This window comes from Acomys minous, assembly GCF_964271855.1.
Source record: "Acomys minous genome assembly, chromosome: 10".
In the NCBI taxonomy this organism is placed as follows: Eukaryota; Metazoa; Chordata; class Mammalia; order Rodentia; family Muridae; genus Acomys; species Acomys minous.
The window spans coordinates 50,555,336-50,576,767 of NC_140491.1; the positions used below are offsets into that span (position 1 = coordinate 50,555,336).

At 44.2% G+C, this 21,432-nt stretch overlaps 1 long non-coding RNA gene across 1 annotated transcript in view; it reads right to left on the reverse strand.

Annotated features, from left to right (window-relative positions):
* Positions 1-257: 257 nt before the first annotated feature.
* The window catches only part of LOC311607029, a 39,113-nt gene continuing 17,938 nt past the window's right edge, over positions 258-21,432 (reverse strand). The window contains exons 4-5 of the long non-coding RNA XR_014782507.1: positions 4,410-4,545; positions 258-461 (exon numbers count right to left, since the gene is read on the reverse strand). This is a non-coding gene — a long non-coding RNA (uncharacterized lncRNA). The remainder of the gene's footprint in view (positions 462-4,409; positions 4,546-21,432) is intronic.

Consider the following 21,432-nt stretch of genomic DNA (forward strand, 5'->3'; position numbering starts at 1 on the left):
TGTGCTTTTTAGTTACACCCAAGAAGCACAAGAATTTTAAAAAAACATCATCTAATGAGAAGAATTATTACTTGGGTATGTATTTATCATCCAAATAGAAATGAATTTGAGGATGAAATAGGGTGTTTTTTATGATTATACCAGAAAAGCAGGTGTAAGGCCAGCCTGTCCTAGGCTGGCCCAGAGGAGCAGCCACACATTGTACAAAAGAGCACAAGTGTCTTGAAGGAAGGGACAGCACGTGGCTTCTTTTAGGGTCTTATTGACTGCAGTGCTTCACGATGCAATAATTGCCTAGATGGGTAGATGACAGTTGGGCTGTGTTTTTATGGAACTTGCTGCAGAGGTAAAGCAGCTAAGCCACTTTCCCTTCAGGTCAATAGTCTCCACGTTGGGTTTCAGTAAAAGCTCACCTGAAACTACAGGGTGAATTTCCCCTCTTCCGTCATCCGAGCTCAGCCCTGAAAGGAAAGGGAACACAGATGGAAAAAGGAACGCCCATGAGTCATAGAAAAGATAATCCCATGAGTCTGGAGTGTCTTGTGAGGGCACTAAAGGGGGTGGGGTGAGCGTAGGGATTCAGATAAGAAGCCATTTCATACTGTCTATGATGGCTCTTATCTGCCTTCGTTTCCTTTGCCAGGAACGTTGGCCCTGAGGGAGAAATGCAGAACAAGTATTGAACGAGTTCCCACTGCCAAGAAAGGATGCTATTTGCTTTTTATGTTGTTGAGTTGGGAAGAACATCCGTCACTGGCTAAATCCAGAGATAGGGATGGGAGGAGGATCTTCACGGTCCTCCTGGGTCTGCTAGTAGCACGGGGAATGCTTTGCACAGGTCATTTTCGCCACGTAACAAGCCTCCATCTTGGCTTAAAAGCTGTACCAAGGATTGCAGTCTTTGTGTTCAAACGAAGCTTTCATCACTCTTCCTGTAAGGAGAGCTCTAAGTCTCTCTGGCCCCGGGTGAAGAGGTGGCACACTTTGGGAGGCAATGTTGCCTGGCCTTAAGTTCTCAGATCCTACAGCCATGTTGTTCATTTGAGTTTCAGCCAGATTAGTCTGTAGGCTGTTGCCTAAACTCTGTGGTCCCAGGTGTCTTCCTCTCTCTGTCTCTCGCTGTCTCTATCTGTCTATCTGTCTGCCTGCCTGCCTGTCTTTGTCTCTGTCTCTGTCTCTGTCTCTGTCTCTGCCTCTCTGCCTCTCTCTCTCTCTCTCTCTCTCTCTCTCTCTCTCTCTCTCTCGTTTGTTTTGAGACAGGGTTTATCTATACTGCCCTGGCTGTCCTGGAACTCTCTCTGTAGACCAGGCTGGCCTCGAATTCACAGAGATCCGCCTGCCTCTGCCTCCCGGGGGCTGGGGCTACAGGTGTGCCTAGTTTGTATCTTCATCTTTCAAAGAGGGAAAATACTTACATCTTCTAGAGCAGCTGGCCTGGATGAAATACCCTTATAAATATCAAGACTATAAACGTGGGCTACTGTTGTATCTTAGCACATTTGGCAACAGTACTTAGTAGGGAAAAATTCAAGGAATGTAAAAAAATGACACTTTTGTATTTCTTCTTCAAATCAATCCACATGTGTACTTAATGCCAGAATTTAATGCCTCAGCTTCACTACACCTTGACTTCACCTCTTTCCCCTGAATCCAGGTGTTTATTACTCTTAAGACTGAAGAGACTTTGCTTTTCATCATCATCGTCGTCACCATCATCCATTAACTTCTATCAAATGCATGCCAGTTAGTATCTTGAGCCACAACCAGCCACTGTATTTCATAGAAAGCTGAAGAATCCATATTTTGAAAATGGCCTCTCTTTTTAAATGTCTAATTTAGAGACTAAAAACGTTCCAGAAAAGTGAATTTCTTCACAAAATTGTGAAAACCTTTAAACTTAATTAATTTCTGTTTCTAAGAGTAGGGGTGGAGGATAGGCTTTTTATAAATATCAAATCATGTTGTTATCTACAGAATCTGCCAGTTGGTTAAATAGAGCCAAATTCTGTTCAGTGTGATAATTACTGAATTTGACATTCACAGAGGTTCTTTTATAATTCTGGGAATAAGAAATCCACAAACTCATTAAATTACAAAATGTTTCAACCCTATTACCCTAATTCAATTACCCCATGGACTATATCACAGCAGGAAGTCTCTAGGACAGGCCCTCATGTTTAGACTCAATAAAAGGGATTACATTCATATAAAAGCTACCACAGTGTGGCTTTTAAAAAGTAAAATCTAACATTAATCTACCCAACCTATAGTTATGGTTGATGGCTCTAAGGAATATTTGGTTATCCATGCCCCTCACAGAGTCTTTGGACTGGTAGTTCTTCCCTGGCATTGAAAGATGAAAGACAGGGCTAGAGAGATGGCTCAGCAGTTAAGGACACTGACTGCTCCTTCAGAGGTCCTGAGTTCAATTCCCACCAACCACATGGTGGCTTACAAGCATCTATAATGTGATCTGATGCCTTCTTTGAGCACTGTATACATAATAATAAATAAATAAATCTTAAAGAAAGAGAGAAAGAAAGAAAGATGAAAGACAAAGGAATAAGAATATTTGGGAGGCAAGGAACCTGACCATAACAGTTACCCATTTTAGTAATTGATTTATTTAGCACTATTTACTCCTCGGCCACATCAAGGGAAATCTACTTATTTCCCACAAGATAACAGTTTTTAATGAAAGTTTTATTATAATGCAGTTAATCAGTTATAACGTCTGAATAACACCTATCATTTCATAGAGCCCTGAGTTCTTCAAACTCCTCCTGAAATGTCATGTGCTAATGGATGATACAGCATGTTGGTGGAATCAAACTCTTCCTAATATGTCATGTGCTAATGGATGACACAGCATGTTGGTGGAATCTCACCAGGCTGAGTTGTTCCTGTGGCAGCAAAATGTTGGAAAACAAGGAAAGTGTGTGGTCTCAAAATATCACCCCAGAGCACTTCATCATCACAAGGGTGGGGGCTGGGATGGCGGGGGCGGGGGTGGGGTGGGAGGGCTACCTCCTTAACCTCATGCTCACCCTAAGCCGACAGGACACGACTCGATCCCACGCCCACAGCAGGTATGCCAGGGCAGACCCCTTCTCAAGATTGATGGCACTCTCTTGCCAAAAAGCAAGAAGAGCTCACCACGGTGCCCTGCCTGTCCATCGTCGTGGGGCGAGTGGTTCCAAGTGACGCCCCCTTCATCAGGACCTTGGGGGCATTTCTCAAGTGGTGCTGAGGTCTCACTAGAGGAAATATTGGAACTACCAGGGCCTTGCAGATACAACAATCTAGATGTTTGTATTGAGAATTACCCCCTCGCCCCACTCTCTCTCTCTCTCTCTCTCTGTGTGTGTGTGTGTGTGTGTGTGTGTGTGTGTGTGTGTGTGTGTGTTGAGGTAAAAAAAACCAAACAAGCAAGCAAAACAACCAGAGCACGTCAGCTACCAATTAGTGAGCGTTACCAGATGAGATAAAACATTTTGCTGTCACGGGCAACCCGACAACAGTAGATTATTTTTGGACTTTCAAGCATTATTTTTGTGGCTACCAAGCTGGTTAGGGACACAGCCTCATGTCCTACAGAGAACAATTTTGCTGTGGGAAAAGGAAGCTCTGCCCAGTTGATTCTGGCTCCAAAATTACCCTCCAAAAGTGAGGCCTGTTCATTCCAGCACTCCCAATGGTGGCAGGGTGCCCACCTCCTTTAAGGCTGGACGTGTGCTTAAATGTCGCTTTGCCCACCTACAAATCTCACCACTTCTCAGGCCTCTGGCTCAGTCCCGCCTCCGTTTACTTCCAACTGCTTAGCCCATCTGGCAAGCAGTTGATGAATTTGCCTCTCAGCATGGGAACCGGGAGCGGGTTGGGTCAGTCTTAGAACATCAGTTACAATAACTTCAGTTTCATGAGAAGAGGCAGTGTGTCTGTCTGTTCGTCTCAGGATCCTCAACGTCTGCAGGGCAACTCAGTCAGTAGTTCCTAAGCAAATGAACCAGCAGATGAGTAAATAACTGAGATTGGATGGTTTTAAATGTCTTACTTCTTTGGCGTTTGTTTCAAAGGGGAGGGAAGGAAGGAGTTAACCTGTGTCAGGGCTAAACACTGAGGCAAAACACAAAGAATTTAGTCCCAGGTGGTTTACAGACCCCAATCTCAGATCTGAAGACATCTCAAGACAGAGATGTGCAGTGCTTTGAACAATGGTGCCTTTCAGATAAATGTTTTTCTCTCAATATTGTTTCGGGGGAGGGCGGGGGGCGGGGATAAGGCTTACTTGCATGTTTAGGTTGTGTCGTTTCTTTAAAGCCAGTTTCTTTTGTTACTCCCAGAGTGCTTCATATCTTATATATCTTATATAACACAGGAAGAGGGGTATTCTCACCATAAAGACTTACCTTAGAAGCTTCCTCTGTTGTCGGCTGAAGCCCAGACACAGTGTTCTTTCAGAACCGAGAAGGACCACAGCTGAGTGCTAGGTCACATGAACCCTCGTACCGCGGCCATGATGACGTCTTAAAAACACAAGCATCCCTGCAGAAAGAGCAAAGATCAATATTTAGTTTCCTGTCTCCCTACCAGGCACTTCCTCACTCTTATGGCCTCCTGCTCAGACTCTTTCCTCATCATCCACTCCAGTTTGTTCCTTGGGGAAAAATAAAGACTTGACCTGAGAGTAATAGTAATACAAATATAAAACATTTTCAACAAACGTAAAGTTTGAGTCCTGGGACCTGTACCATGTTATAGGAAATACGCCATGTGCTGTTGTATTTTAAAACATTTTCATGTGTTCTTGGCACTAACCAGGTGACTTTGTCAACCACGTTTTGTGAAAGAAAGAGGCAGCAAGTATTGCCGAATGATCTTCCGTCCTGTCATATATACTGACATCCACGGCGATAAGCATCACACAGGCTGGTCCTTGGCTTTGTCCACTGCCAGGGGCATAGTGCTTTAGGTACCGTTGCCAAGGTTACAGCCACCTCATACCATACACCATCTTCCTAGTTGTCACACATTTAACTTAATTTCTTAATTTCTTAATTAAACACAGATGCTAACGCTGCTGGACTGCTATACATTAAACTGCTCACCAGATCGTTCGCGTTGAGAGCAGCTTGTGTCGCTCCGGAATGTCGCTTGCTCTCAGCCTAATGTGATGTAAGGCAGCATGTGGCGAAGACCTGAGCCATGCACTTGTCACCACTCACCTGCCTTGTCTAGAAAATATCCATTAAGGTCACAAGAAGCTGCTAAGTTAAAGTACAGTACTGCTCCCTTATCCCAGAGGCGCACATGCCAAGATCCATAGTCTACCAAAGCTGCCTGTGACAGCTCACAGTATCCCAATCAAGTAAGCAAAGAAAGCACTAAGTGACTCGTGGGAGGGCAGCTTATACAGCATGGATATGCTGGATCAGGGTGAGATGATTTGCATTCTGGAAAAGACAGAGTATGGTGACTGAAGGTTCCGTGACATACTTTGGAATCGCATGCCATATGAATCTTATGATTTGCTAGCATCTAGAAATTTCCATTTAATATTCTCAGGACACGACTGACCATGGGTGACTGAAACCCTAAGAAGTAAAACTTCAGATAAAAGGGACAACTACAATACAAAAAAGGGGGCGGGGCATCTGCCGGATGGAGTTCGTGGACCGCGCGATCAGTGTCACCCAAGTGAGACCTCAGCAAAAGCATATTGTGAGAGAGCCAATGAATCACTGCTTAAAGCCAAGTGGCACGTGGCACCAAATACAGGAATCTCTAGCCCTGCAGCAGAGAAGCTTTGCAGGACGGTGGAACTGACGGCTGCAGCCTCACACTCTTCTGTAACTCAGTCAGATGTCGCCATGGCCTTTTATTCTCTAGTTTACGAACAATTAGATAACTAAGTAACATTTCCCATAAAGCTATTGTTTTTATTTTTTACTTTTCCGGACAAGGTTTCTCTGTGTAACCTTGGCTGTCCTGGACTCACTTTGTAGACCAGGCTGGACTCCAGCTCACAGCGATCTGCCTGCCTCCGCCTCCTGAGTGCTGGGATTAAAGGTGTGTGTTACCACAACCAGCTAAATTATTGCTTTTAGACACAAGTTCCTTGATTGTAACAAGGTAAAGAAAAATACGAAGTCTTGTTTTTTTAACCTACTAGAGCATATCTTCAATTTTTAAATGACAATTTGTACTTTTTAAGTTCTCATCCCTTACTTATTACTATCCTGTTTGAGCAAGAAAGATGTGAGATGTCCGGGTATTAGCTGGTTACAGTCATCACAAGCTTTCCTTTCCACCCCACCCCACAGCCTTTCCATAGGTATGCCATATCCAAGGGCTGTAAACTCCAAATCGACTTTATCCCTTTTTTCAGAGGCTACATAGCATTTAGCCTTGTGCAAGGATGAGCAGTTCCATCATCTGTTTCTGTGTTTGGCTTTCCTGCATCCGTTTGGCATTGAGCTCTCCTGACATCCCAGAAGGAGGAGGCAGTGGGCAGGGTAGACTACCCTGGGGTCGTAGAAACATGTGGGTTGGGTGTGACGTGTCCACCGTAGGCTCACGCAGAGTCGTGCGTTTGAACACTTGGTCTCTAGCTTCTGGTACTGCTGGGCGTGGGTGGGTTCTGGAAAGTCAGGGCTAGCTGGCAGATGGACCATAGGACCAGGGGCAGAGGTATCCATGGAGCTGCCCATCGCATGAATCCCCCCACAATACTATAGCCCCGCAAATCATCGTTCAAAATAAGAAACTTAAGGAACACAGAAGTTGTTGTGGACATCACTCCATCTCCGGTCTTAACTCCCTTCTTTAGTATCTACCAGGGATACTCAGTTGGCAGAAGGAATCCAGTGTGTCGGTGGAGCCGGAAGGGTAGTCCATTAACTTAATGATTTATCATCAAATTTACTAGTTTATAACTTTACCAGTTTACAATTTTTAATTTATACTTAATAAGACTTCGTTTCATTCATTTGTGCTTAACTCTACTTTTTAAACAAAAAATCATTTTATGATCTCTGATTCGCTGTTTCCCGCTCTCCAGTTTACCACACACTTTATTCTCCCCAGTTCACAGTGTCGTAGTCAGGGTCCCATCATTTGCTATCTTAGATAATGACCGAAATGTCAAAGCCAGCTGTGATAATGCCTGGCTGTAATCCTAGCACTTGAGAAGCTGAGGCTGGGCGCCATGAGTCCTGGGTCACTCGGGGCTACCCAGCAAGTTTAAGACTAACTTGGACTGATAGTAAGAATGTGTCTGACCACGTCCCCTGGAGGGGGAGACCTGGTGGCACTCAGAGGAAGGACAGCAGGCTACCAAGAAGAGACTTGATACCTTATGAGCATATAAAGGGGGAGGTGGTCCCCCTCAGTCACAGTCATGGGGGAGGGGAGTAAGGGGAAAATGGGAGGGAGGACGGAATGGGAGGATACAAGGGATGGGTTAACCATCGAGATGTAACAAGAATAAATTAATTTTAAAAATCGATATAAAAAATGCGTCTGAAAAAAAAAAGTCAATAGATTAGCACAATGTGTCAACCTTCATTACTGTTCTCCCATAAACAGCAATGCTTCTTTCTGTTCGTCATCTATGTCATCCCAGGGGCCCGGCTACACCTCTGCTGCGAACGTCTTCCTCATCCGGGATGTAGGCTAGACAGGCTACCTTCAGAACAAGGGGAGAATAACAGTGGGATTCTGTAACCACCCTTGAGGCATCTTGAATCCATGCCTACAACTTCTATCCACATTCCAGTAGCCAAGCGAGTCATATGACCACATCCTAGCAGTGGACAGGAAGCGTGCTCTTCCTTCCGGGAAGCTCACTGCAGAAGAGCCCTGTAGCTGCTCAGGGAGCCGGCGGCTGGGAAGAGCAATAGGGCCTACCAAACAACGCACTTTGGCTTCTCACTCATTAGTTCCACCTCATTGCTTCTGGTGGGGAAGAGGCCTTTCTCCTTATTTGATGATCTATGCTATGTCCACCGAGCGGTTCTGCCATCTGCAGCCAGTCAGCAGATGGGGAAGAGAAAACGAAGACGTCCCGCTCTCATCTAAGAAGGCTGGGCCTAAAAGAAAAGCACACACCTCCTGCCATGTTTTCCTGACCACATGGCTACAGGGTTGGAGACGTACACTGATGACTATAGCCTCTGTCTTAGAAGCTTCCTCTAGGCCACCGCTCCATGATGGAAGAAAATCGGTTTTTAGCTGTTTACTAGCTATTTCTTCCATACAAAAACAAACAAACAAACAAACAAAAAACAAAACAAAACAAAAACTCTGTTTTGAAGGTGTTCAGGAAGTACTTCTAGACCCACTTATCAGGAAATAAAAGAATAACAAAAAACAAACAAACCTCAGGCACCTGTGGCTTAAGTTGTATTGATATTTTCTGTGCTATTTTTCATAGCAATTCGAGAGACTCCGTATCAAGGCATCTGCTACTTAGAAAACTGCCAGTTATCATGTCCCAAAGACCAAGCATACAGTTTTAATTCTTGGTAGTTCAAAAGGAACATATTAGTTTCACAGTTACCTGTTAGCTTTCTGTTTCCAGTTTGGGGTTATGCAATCACGAACACAGATGCACCTGTCTTCCACAGCTTGAACTTGAACTTGTACATGAAATATTTTTTTTGACTACCCAAATGTGTGTGTGTGTGTGTGTGTGTGTGTGTGTGTGTGTGTGTGTGTGTGTAAGAGAGAGAGAGAGAGAGAGAGAGAGAGAGAGGGAGGGAGGGAGGGAGGGAGGGAGGGATTTGTTATCTTTAAGTATAGGACTGAGAGTAAGGAAAGCCCTGAGAACAGTAGGGGTCCAAACACACAGACCAAATCTGAAAAGTGCCCTCAGGAGCCACAGTGGCTAGCCAGAAGTAGCTGCTTCCACCGTGAGTTGGTAAGCTCTTCCGCACCCACCCCCCAGCATAACCCCTACTTAGAGTCTTCTCTAAGCTTTCTGTGGAGGCTCCAGAGTTGGCCATGAGCTCATTTGTAGGCAGAGACCCAGGTCTCATAGAGAGCTTTGTTTTCCTCTCTTTGGCAGCACAGTTCCATTTTGCCTTAGTTTACAGACTACTTAGTGTCTTTCCCTCGGTAGTAAAACACTTGAAAATAAGGTCTGCGATGCATTATCAATTCCCACAGCACGTATGTGGCATAAAATCAATGTTTGACATTTTTATTTGAATTCGGTCAAGTTACAGATCTGGGGTCCAACTCTGCTACCAAAGTTACACTCATTTGTGCAGCGCTTCCTCAGGTATCAGGGCAGGATGCCCTGTTTGCATCTGCCCATCCAATCACAGCCAGGCTGCTACTTCCTGCCTCATATGCCCTCTGTTTCTGTCTCCCTTTTAACCAAAGATGCTGATGTTATCCGGTCTTGTTTCTTCTGCTTCCTGTGCTGGAAGAGGAACTGGAGACAGAAAGGGAAACCTCGCCTTCCTTCATCCTTAGCTTCCTTTTTTCCTTTCTTGGTTTCCATGTTGGTCATGTGGCAACCCTGGGAAGATGCTTTCGGGCTTGGAGGCTCCTAAGATGTGTGAGAGCTCTCCTAAGTGGCCAGGCCTCCTCCACTGTCCCCTCCCTGTCCCCACTCACAGTCAGGAGGCCAAAAATGCATCCCGCCCTCTTTAGCTTCAGAAAGTTGGAGACTAAACCCAGACAGGCCTTTCAGGTTTCTCCGCTGCTGGATTTGACACATCTCGGTGGTGGATATGAAAAGCAGAATCCCAGCTTGACAATAAAGGAAGAGGAAGGAACCCAGGGAAACCCCATGCTGTTGGGCGTGAGCTCTGTTCGTTTTCCTGGACAAGCTAAGATGCATGTGGACCACACTCCTCAATACAGGGTGATGAAGTTCAGTTAGGACAACTTGGATGTCTTTTCCAGGCCTAGAAACAGAGGGCGTTCCTTTGGCGCCTCTGCCTGTAGTCAGTCAGAGAGTTGGTTTCAACACAAGCATCTGTCTCCTTGAGTCTTGGCTGCTGACCTGGGCTTGATATAAAACCTTAGCCCACGGATTAAGAGAAATTTACCCTATATTTGATATTTAGGGGAAAAAAAAGCACAAAATGCACATCCTATCCTAATAAATCAGAGTTCCACATTTTAAAAATATGTAACTAGTTGAACAACTCTTTTCCCAAACTGTTTTTAGCTCCCGTTTGCAATCCCCTCTTGTAACCAGCCCTTTTGTATTAGATGGGGTCAGGGAACTGTAGGCTGCTGCATCAGCTCCCAGCTGGGGCATTCTGAAAAGCAGCAAGAGGCCCTGGCACTCACCCACAGCGAAGGGCTGTGGGGGACCTCTGCCAGGGAGCGAAACTGCCAGGAGGCTGGTTTCCGTAGCCTCTCCAAACTGTGGTCCTCGGAGTCAACTTCACCTGTAAAGTCATGGGAAATACAAGTTCTCGGGTCCTACCTGAGACCTCCTGGATCAGAAACCCTGCAGGTTAGGTACAGCCATCTGTTTTATGTCACCCCTTTGGGTTTCAGAGCCACTGGCTACAAGGCAGATAGAAGACCCAAGGGAACTTGGAAGCCAGACTTTGGGGGTACATACAGGAAGTGGAGGCTCAATACACAAAAAACGTTCGACCCTCTAGTTTTAAAACATCTTTAACATGTTCCTCTAACTGAGGACTCTCTACGTTGCTTAATTTCACAGGAGGGAAAAACAGTCAGATGTGCTGGGCTTAAAGAAAAGGGAAGCAAGTCCTGAGCTGGCTAGTGAGGCCAGGAATGCAACAGAGGCAGGCAAGTCAAAGAGAACCAGGCTGGCAATGGCTGACTCCACTATCTCACTGATCATCTGTGCCAAACAGTTGGCAATCATTTTATTCTGTGCTATATAGTCTGTATAGGAGAAATAAATGTAAGGTTGTCCTTACACATCTAAAAGATTAGATTATCTACCCAAGTCCCTATCCGAAGTAAGACAAGCTGAGAGTCCCACCGTGATCCCGCTGGAAGCCAAGGTCCAAACTCCAAGCTTTCCAACCATCAAATTCAATTTTTTTCTTTTTTAATTTTTTTCTTCCCTATGAACTATGGTCTTTTGATTCAGAACTTATTATTTTCTATTTCTGAACTATTCACAATGGTTGCCCTAAAACACTTTCTTTTCCAAGTAAGAAGAAGTCAGATTGGAATTTCAGGCTAAATCTCACTTTAGTTTGTACCTCCTCCCTTGGCCAAGTATAGGAGCTGACAAAACCCTAGAATAAGGACTCATCTTTCCAGCTAGGTGTGACATAGATACCTCTAATCCCAGCACTAGGGAAACTGAGGCTAGCCTGGGCTACACAGTGAGTCTCTGGTTCCTGCACCCACACCCCCTGGAAAGATGAGTGTAGGCTTCCCAGGGTGCTTTTCTGAGACCTATTATCATAGACATGTAGTGACATTTTGAAGAATTGGTTTCCTTTAAAAAAAAGAAAAACCACAGAGATATTATAAGAATGTACTTTTCTTTAATCTGGGGCTGTGGGGCTGCTTCGGGCTGTCTGCAGCAGCTGGCCATGATTTGCCTCCCTGTTCTAGCAGAAGCATGGTTTTGCCAGCTGCAGACAATTTCTGCCATTGTGTGACGTTTGGAATTCTGGGAACTTTTCAGAGGGTGGATAAATGCAAGGGCCCCCAAGAGGAGGAATTAGTGGTTGGTGGTCCTTTAGGAAGACTGGTTGCATCTTGTTAGTGGCCGTGGTCAAAGAAGAAACAAAAGGAAAGGAGTTAGATTCAGGGATTTTTCTAATTTCTCTCTTTGTTTCTATCCTTGTTTCTCTCCTATCTAGTGTTAGGGAGGAAGTGGATGAAAGATTAAGGGTGGGAAAAAGAAGAACCCAGAGAGTAGCAAAGACCAGCTACATAGACCAGTTACAGAAGAACACGTCACAATGGCTTCCAGGAACTTTTCCATTTTTGGTAGGGGTGAGGAGGTTAGGGAGAAGTGGGGGAATTCTAGTCCTTGGTCAAAACATAAATCTAGACTCCATGAAAATACAGCAATGACTATTTTCCTGACCCAAACCACCTGACTCTAGGGAAATCTTGTTTGCTGAGATTTATGTGCTGACAATAAAAAACATGTGTCCTATATTCCTAAATAACTTTTTTCTTCCCTCCCTCCTTACTTTTCCTTCTTTCTTCCCTTCCTTCTTCCATCCTCCCTTCTTTCTTTCTTTTCCCTTCTTTTATTTATTTATTATTTATTATTCCTTCATTTATTTATTTATTTATTTATTTATTTATTTCCAGATAGAGTTTTTCTGTATAGCCCTGGCTGTCCTGGAACTCTATAAACCAGGCTGGTCTCAAAGTCAGAGATCTGCCTCTGCCTCTGCCTCTGCCTCTGCCTCTGCCTCTGCCTCTGCCTCTGCCTCTGCCTCTGCCTCCTGAGTGTACCACTACTGCCTGGGTAACTTGTAAATGAGGTTGCATTAGGTATTTTGACATTGGGTGTCTAGAACAGTGGCTCTCAACTTTCCTAATGCTGAGATCCTTTAATACAGTTCCTCATGTTGTGGTGATCCCCAACCATAAAATTATTTTCCATTGCTACTTCACAACTGTAATGTTGCTACTGTTATAAATCATAATGTAAATATCTGTGTTTTCCAATGGTCTTAGGTGACCCCTGTGAGAGGAGCTAGAAGGTTGATGAGTTCTTTGCCGACTCTGAGTTTCAATAATCAAATAGAAGAAATGTCCATTATCACCGCCCTCTCTAACCAAGCCAGCAGATATAGCACACTTACTGTAGTGTCACCCTTTCTCAATGGCATGTGCTGGCCTTGCTGACACATTAGCAGGTTCAGGGCCTATGAGTTCTTGACCAGGGGTTTATTTGGAAGTTCCAGAAATCCTTCTGCCTATGGGCTTTTAACTCAGATCTTTGTAGACTATTGAGAGAGCTACCTCACTCCCAACCCTCAATACAGGCTGACCTGATATTTAAAGACAAGATATTCTTATGTGAGAAAGGAGCTGCTCTTCAGATGGTCTAGGGTTTTGGGGGTGGGGGGCAGGGCTTTCTTTGGTTTTATTTTTGTTTTTTAATGCACTGTTATATGGAGTTTTTTTAATTGCCTCATATTATGAATAAGTAAGTGTGGGATATATTAAATATCTTATTGCCAAGTAAGAGCAGAGACAAGAAAAAAACCAATTCTCTTTGTTATTTGTGACACTAAATTTGCCAAATAACTCACAATTAGTGACAGATATGACCCTTCTTCAGCACATTTCTGGGAGAGCCCCAAGCCTTTCCTATACACATGTGCGTTTCTATGATGTGCCCCCCAGCAGAAATTCAGGCTCGGAAGCCGGCCCCTGTGAGACTGGCTGCAGACAAACCAGTCCCAACACACCACGAGTACAAGCCCGAGCTGCACGTGATAAGGTCTAATCTGTATTGAGCCCTTACTCTAGGTCGGGTCAACGCCTTTGTTTTACACAGATATATCATCTCTGGACTTCATAACGACTTCAGGGCGTTGTTTTCATTCTGCAGATGGGGAAAGTGAGGCCTGGAAAAGCAAATAACTTGCCCAAAGTCACTCTGCTGGTGAGAGGCTAGGCCAGTTAACTGAAGCTCTGATGTGAACCGAGCTCTCCCTCACCGGCGACCACCGTGTCCTATCCATGCTGCTCCCCAGGCATTACTGGTGGGGTCGGTTGGCTGGCTGGCTGGCTGGCTGGTTGGTAACCCAGTTGTCTTCAGTCTCCTTTGTTCTCCTCAGCACCAGCTGTCTTTCAGCTGGTCACAATCCCAGCTCTGGCTGCAGTCACACAAAGGCCAGAACTTCAGAAGGTCACTGGCCAGGCCTCTTCGGGGATAGCCTCACGCTGTGCACAGGGCTACATGCAACAGTGCTATTTCCTGCTGCAGGCATGGCCCCAAGATGTAAGTATGCTCTTGCCCTCGTTCATGCTGACTAAACTTTGGGAAACTGAGGCACTTTAAACACCTACGAAGCAATTTTGTTCTTTAGTTGCTTGCATTTAATTGAGAGGCCAGAAGCCTGGCTTGGCGGTGCAGGCCTATAATCCCAGCACTCTGGGAGGCAGAGGCCAGGCAGATGTCTGGAGGCCAGCCTAGTCTACAGGGAGTCCAGGACAGCCAAGGCTACCCCGAGAAACCCTGTCTCATGGGTGGGGGTAGGGGAGGGGGAGAGTAAACCTAAATTAGAGGCCAAAGATGGATGTACTTGGAGCTGTGCTCCCACGTGACAACTCATCTATAGTTCTCTCTCTCTCTCTCTCTCTCTCTCTCTCTCTCTCTCTCTCTGAGAATTTCTGAGGAAGTATGCCTACCCCACATCCAAGGCAGAACAGAGTGGGACAGCCCTGTCAGAGTACCATGCACCAATCCTGCCAGAGGTCAGAGACCCAGACACCCGCATGCTCAGCCTTGAGGCCTCCGTACTGTTCATCAATGACATTTAGCTTAGCAAGAAAAGTCTACACAGTACATAAAGAAAAAAAAAGAACCTGTGTATGAGCAGCAAATGCACTGACCTCTCCGGTCTAGCAAATATTTACGTCAGGAGCAACTGGAGGGAACAATTGCTCTGTCCCACATTTGTCCCTCATCTCTGCCAGAGGACATGACCCCGAAGAATTAGCTCAGGACAATACTGGAGTAGTTGGCTCACAGTCGCCATATTCATCGAGGTTGTTAGCCATAACTAATTTGAAAAGTGTTTCCATGTAACATCCAGGAGTCAGCCGTTTGTTTAGGGATAGCTTTAACCATGATGATAACCACAAAGCTGGGATCCTAGAAAGACCACACCATAGCATAGACCTTTCTTCCCCATTCCACACTCGGTCAGTCAGGACTTACGGTGTGCCTGTCCTGAGCCTGCAGAGGCGGGAACCACAAAGATCTTGTCCTCCTGGGACCTCACAGACGCTTCTATTGGGAGACTCTCAAGAGATACCCACAACAGCTGGTCCGGGGGCAGCTTCTCCAAACATGCTGTAATGTAACTGACAAGGATGCTAAGTCACACCGTGTTCTTCAGACACTTGACTCGGATTTTGCTCTACTACAGTAAATCTGTATCTGGAACATGGAAGTTTATAGGGACCAGCCATGCTTGCCCAACTTGAAGCCTGCTTGCCAGGCTGAGGTGCATTTTCTTGAAGAGCAAATCTAAACATTTTTATTTGGAGAAAACTGTAACAGTCAATTTGAGTATTTTAGTGGGAGTTTTCCAATAGTGACTAATATATTTAGAAAACGCCAGGACGTCTAATAAGGAGGAAGGAAAAAAAGAAAAGAAAAGAAAAGAAAATACATATTCTTTAGAGGTTTGGCTAGAGTGTTTTCCTAAAACTTAAGCAAGTGTTAAACACTGTCTCCCACTGGGAGTGACTTCAGAGATTATTTTATGCTTCGGCCTTTGTTTCCCAGGAAGTATCCATTTCATGCTTCATGCTTGACAGACCCTGTTCTGAACACTTTACCAATACTGGCCTTCTCAAAAACTTCTTCAGAAAAATGTACCAATGTTATATCATTTTTTTGAATTAGGGCCGAGTGTGGTCTTGGAGACATTGATGTCTCCCCAGGTTGGTCTTAACTTAGCGTTCTCTTGCTTCGGGGTTCCCATCTCCCACCCCAAATGAGGGGACTACAGTCATTTACAGCCTTCCTGGCTTAAATGTTTTATCTCTTTTATCCTACTATTTCTGTAAGTGCCGTATGGAAATGATGAATTTAGGAATGTTTTCTCACTACGCTAAAATTAGTGTCACAAATTAGTCTGCGTACATTCCACGTCCCCTGACTATACTGATTCTCCAGCAGTGTATTCTATCACTGTGCAATTTAAGATAAAAAGAAATGTGGTCCCCATTGTTTGCCTTTCTACTATGAACTCTCCTTGTTATTCAACATGGCCTATTTCTCAATAAGTGATTGAGAGAAAAATCATTGGCCCTAACATTTCAAGAAAATCACTTGTCTATGCAAGGTTTCAAAGTAATTACTATAAAATCTAGGCAGAAGAGTAATGGCAAAGGATTCCTCCTCTGAGTCAGAAAGTTCCAGGGCCAAGTTTTCAAGTCCTAATTCCATCTCTTACTAGTTCTGTGACCTTGAATACATCACCCGATTTCCTCAATCATCGCCAATAATAGAAGTAATTAAGATAATGCTTGTGCCACGGCTTGAGTAGAGTTCATCATCACTTATGAACCGCACACTGAAGCCTGGTCCCTAAAGTAAGTGGGTTCAATGTGATGGGCTTTAAAAGGTACTGGGACTCAGAGGAGAGTCGGTAGGCTTTCCCATGGAAGTAGGTTAGTTACAGGAAGTTGACCACCTCTCCTCTTCTATAAATGCCCATTTGCCTTACTGCTTTCCCATCATATTATGATGCAGACTGTGGCCTGTACCATGCACTTCCAGAACCATGAGCCCAAATGAACCAACCCCTTTTCCTTAGTCCTAGATATTCTGCCAACACGGCTGGGGGTGCGGGGGCCCACAGCTTGTATCCTGTTTAGTCTAGTGCCAACAAATACTAAGATCTCAGGAAGTAGCTGCAGCATTACCAAGGCCCGGGAGTGCTAATCACGTGACAGGTAGGCGACCTCACACGTGCTTTTTTACCTAGTCCATCACAATCCTGTAAGCCAAGGATTTCCTGCTTGGACTAGATTTAGAATCTAGTCAGGAGATTAATGAGGGACCTCTCCCCATGTCCTCTTTGTGTGTGTGTGTGTGTGTGTGTGTGTGTGTGTGTGAGAGAGAGAGAGAGAGAGAGAGAGAGAGAGAGAGAGAGAGAGAGAGAGAGTATTTGGAATTTAGGTGTGGATCTATTTTATCTAAATCTGATTTGGTTTTAGTCACTATAATGTATCTTTAGATATCTTTTCACCCATTCAACAAATATTGATTGAACTCTGGGTGCATTACTCACGGATCCTACCTTCAAAGATTCAGTGTAAAAGAAAAATACACGAGAAGCCCAAGACGTGGCAGGTGCTAGAAGAAAAGTAGAGACACAAGCCTAGGGACTCCAAGAGCAGCTAACTGTTGCTTCTTCCCGGAGAGAGAAGGGTCAAGGAGGCAGTTCCATGCAGTTTCAACTTGCTCATTCACTTTCTTAAGTTCAGCAACACACAAAGGAGCCAGGAGGTGGGAGAGCAGATGAGATCACGCGGCCATGAGTTGACCCCATGGAAACTGAAAGGAGGACTTTGGAACACTGATGGTGCTTTAGGTCTTCTTTACAATTTACCATTGTAGGCGTTTAAAGTAGGCAATCTGCTTATATGTTAAAGTAAGGTAGAGCAAGAGCAGGCAGAGCCGCCATCAATGACCAGCCAGGAGATGAACTGAAATTCTCTCAGCCTCTTTGTTCACAAACACTTACTCAACAAGAGACTTGAAGAGATGATGATGATATAGCAGCAGGGCCCTGGAATTCCACCAGTAGTAATGCCAGTTCTGGGGAAACCTGGGAACGTAGCCTGTGGGTTTGACAGTGCAATCGGCAAAGTTCCAAGGCCTGGAAGATGAGCAGAGGTGAATTATGGAGGGGGGGGAGCGGTGTCTACTCACTCCCACGCCTTATCCAGGGGAAGACATGGTGTCGATATTTGCGGTTGAAACAAAGCCTTCAATGATGCATTGACCCAAGCATTCTCAAAGGCTTTGGGTATCAACTCCTCCCACAGACTACCATAGTCTATTATATAGTGATCTCTGTTACTTAAATACAATATTACTTTTTAATATATATGTGTTACTCAACTCAGGTCTTCCCAAGCACTTCTGGGAAAGAAAATTAAAAACAAAACAAAACAAAACAAAACAAAACAAAAGATGGGGAAGAAGAGCAAGTGCAGGCAGCTGGAACTGTTCCGTAAGTCTGGGGAGAGTCATAGACCGTTGCCCAGGTGGCTGGCTACATACTCTTTTTGTATGCTTTGAAGGAGGGAGAAATCCTGCCTGGATGTCTTTATCAGCTCAGGATGTTTTGATGAGACAGTTCCATCCTGAGATAAAACCCAACTTAAAGTCACAGCAGCTAAAGCTGGAGTGTCACATGCTACTTTAATTCAGAGCCACCATACTTGAGTGGAGTCTCATTGGAGAGTGCCTAATTAATTTCAAATTATCATAAATCATTTCACAGTTAAGCTTGATTATGAGTTAAAACTTCCAGGGAGATTGGAACTCCACAAGCAAACAAGAGTTTAATTTATACGCATTAGCCTCTCAGATACTTTGTTCCTTGGACCCTGGGATCAACTGTTTCCCAGATAATCATCTTGGAGAAGTGGGAAAATTTGAACATAAGAGGTCACTGTCATTATACATGGCATGTTTTCAAGAGACACGTCATGTTTATTTCCACATTAGTATTCAGTAGGAATGTATTCTTCCAAGAACATCTCAAAAGTGTCTCTTTAAAGAACTGTAATTCACCCAACCTCTGACCTCTTGATTATAAGTGGTGCACATGTGTGCGGCACATGTATCTTCTATACTTTATTTAATGACAAGAGGCCTTGCTTTGTACTGAGTCAAAAGGACCCGGAAACTTCCTGAGTACCCTGGGGCTTGCTCTTCTGTCTTCAGTTTTGACAGCTTTAATGCTGCTTCTGATCCCCTTCATTCTAAAGAGAACTAGTGGGTTTGTTTACAGATGTAGTCAGTATGAAAAACATGCAGCTTTCTGTCTGCTGACCCCATTTCATCTCTGTAGTGTCAGTTGATTAAAAACCATCCTTCCTTAGGGTCACAAACATCTTTCAGATCCTAGGTCACAGGTCATTTCCATGGGAGAAATCAAAAGACACTAAAAGAGGTTGTAAGCCTGGTTTTCTTCAAAGAAATCAGCCACGGGGGCTAATAATACTACTTTCTGATTAAGTCCCACCAGCTGTGTGACTATTTAATCTGAATTTACCTAGTCCATAAGGCTATACAACGTCCACGAAGGTGGACTTCAGGCTGTGTTACTTACCTCTATATTCTCAGTGCCAGGAATAAGGAAAACATTCAGCGAATATTTGTACAAATAGGAAATTAAGGCAGATATATTTACATGCATGAAGAAATGAGGAATTTAAAGGAATGTCTCCTAGACGTTTCAGCAAAAAAAATCCTGTAAGGACCACACTGCTTACTTGAGGCGCTACTGTTGAGTACCGCTCAGGTGGCCGCTGAGAGGCAGCCTTAAACTCACTAGAGCTAAAGGTTAGCTTTTCGTTTGCACGGCCCAGATGCTCAGTAGACACACGTGGCTTAGGCATGCTTGACGGCGCACATAAGAGAGTGTGTCTATCACTGAAGACATTTCTTTTGGTCCGCACAGTGCAAGTCATTCTAAGCCTCGACCCCAGGAGGATATGATTTTTACATGTTCAGTCTGATCATTATTATTGCTGTCATTTTAAATGTTAACTGTGTGGCTTAAGACATTTTCAAAAAAAAACCTACTTCCCACTCGTTGATGGAACTTAGTCCAAACACTTCTCGTTTCTTCAAAAAGTCCAATAAATAATTTGGCTACTTTGGATTATAGAGGTCTAAGGGACTATTTGTTATTCTGTGTATTTACCTAAGCACCCAGAAAAATTATTAAGCTTGAAAGTACCCCACCCCTAGTCTTACATACTAGCCAATACACTCTAGCCCCTCCTCCACGCCTTGGTCAGCCAGGGTAGAGATGCGTACAACAAGTGGCAGGGGGGGGCTGGGTCTTGTGTGGGTCTCCTCCCCCTGCCCTCCCTTCTGTGAGGGGATAGAAACAGTCCAGGGCTTAGTGGATCTAATCTTTTGCAAGTGGATACAGCTAACGCCTAGGATGACGGGATCTGCCTCAGAGGACGGTCCTGCAAAACACGAGTCCACAGAGTCACCCTCTGACTTCACATACAGAGGTATGTGTGCACCACAACACACACACACACACACACACACACACACACACACACTGTAAAAAGATTAAAACAAGGGTTTTAGTTCATTGTATTCTTAAATTATAAACAGATATTTTCTTTTGTGAGAACAAAGTTCTCAGAGTTTAAGAAAATTAAATTGTAGGTTTATACTTAACCAAAAAATAACTATTTTATTTAAATATGAAGTAAGGGAAAAAAAAACTCTCTCCCTCCAGCCCCACCCCTTCACCCTCCCTCCTTGTACACGCTAGCTATGTGCCCAATCATCAAGCTGTCTCCTGGTCCCTAGCAAAATATCTTTAGTACGATAACTGTTCATAGCAGCTTAACAGAACAGGGAGGGTGCAAGACTGTGCTTCACGCCCAGGTTTCTGTGCACAGTCCAGGGAGCAGCCCCAGGAGCAGACCCCTGCAAGTGCCAGCCCCCCGCCCAGTATCGCCTTTCAGCAGGCAGGAATCTAATCCCATTTATCTCCATAGCACCACAGAAAAAGGGAGGTTCTATCAAGCATATTAATGGTTACTTTAACCTGTATTTTAAGTGGTTTTGATATACATTTTTCCCAAATCCAACACCAAATCCAGCTTTTGAATGAGTCATTTTACTGCACTTTCTGGTTTCGGTTAAGTTAACCATTGAACACAGCACTACTTTGAATTAATTATTTACATTGAGTCTTTGATTTTTTTTTTTTTTCCTGTGTGCAATCAGCCTTTATGTCTCAGGATTTTTCAGTTTCAAAATATGTGTCACACACGTGACAAAGATAAGATTGTGTCATTTGGCTACTTGGCCTTTGGAGCACCCAGGTCTTGCTTCACAGAGGACAAAGCTATGAGGAAATTTATCTATAAAAGACTTGGGGTAAAAGCTGAGAAAGCAGGGGCCAGCTAAGTTTTTTGTTTGTTTTGTTTTGTTTTGTTTTTGTTGTTGTTCTTTGTTTTTTAATGGAAGAAATGAAGTCTATTCTCCTTGTCCAGTGACTTTTACATGGCTATCAGAACCAGCACCCTCTTTTTAATTTGTCCTCTTAGACCCACCTGCCCTCTAGAACGAGGCAAGTAATAATAAATGGAGCAGGCTGGGCACCAGGTACCAACGAAAGGTGGGTAGACATTGCTAAGTGAGCCCCACCATGAAAAAGTATGGAACTGCAAAGCTCCACTGAGGACAGTCTTTGGAGTTGATGGTTTGGGGTTTGAATTTATGGCAAGTGGCTTGTGGGCTGGAACAATTCAAGAGATTTTCTTCTTATCCCTTAGGGACCATAAAGCTTTCAAGGATTCTATGGGGGGTTCCTTAACAGCAAGTTTTTCATGATTTAGGTTGCAAAATTTATGTCTAGTTATAAACTAACTTTAACTTTTCTTCATCCTCTTCACTAATTATCCCAACTTTTTCTTGGCTTGGTCAAGGCTACTTTGTCTAACCTGTGCCATACCAAATTCTTTCTGACCATTAGAATTACCCCCAAACCA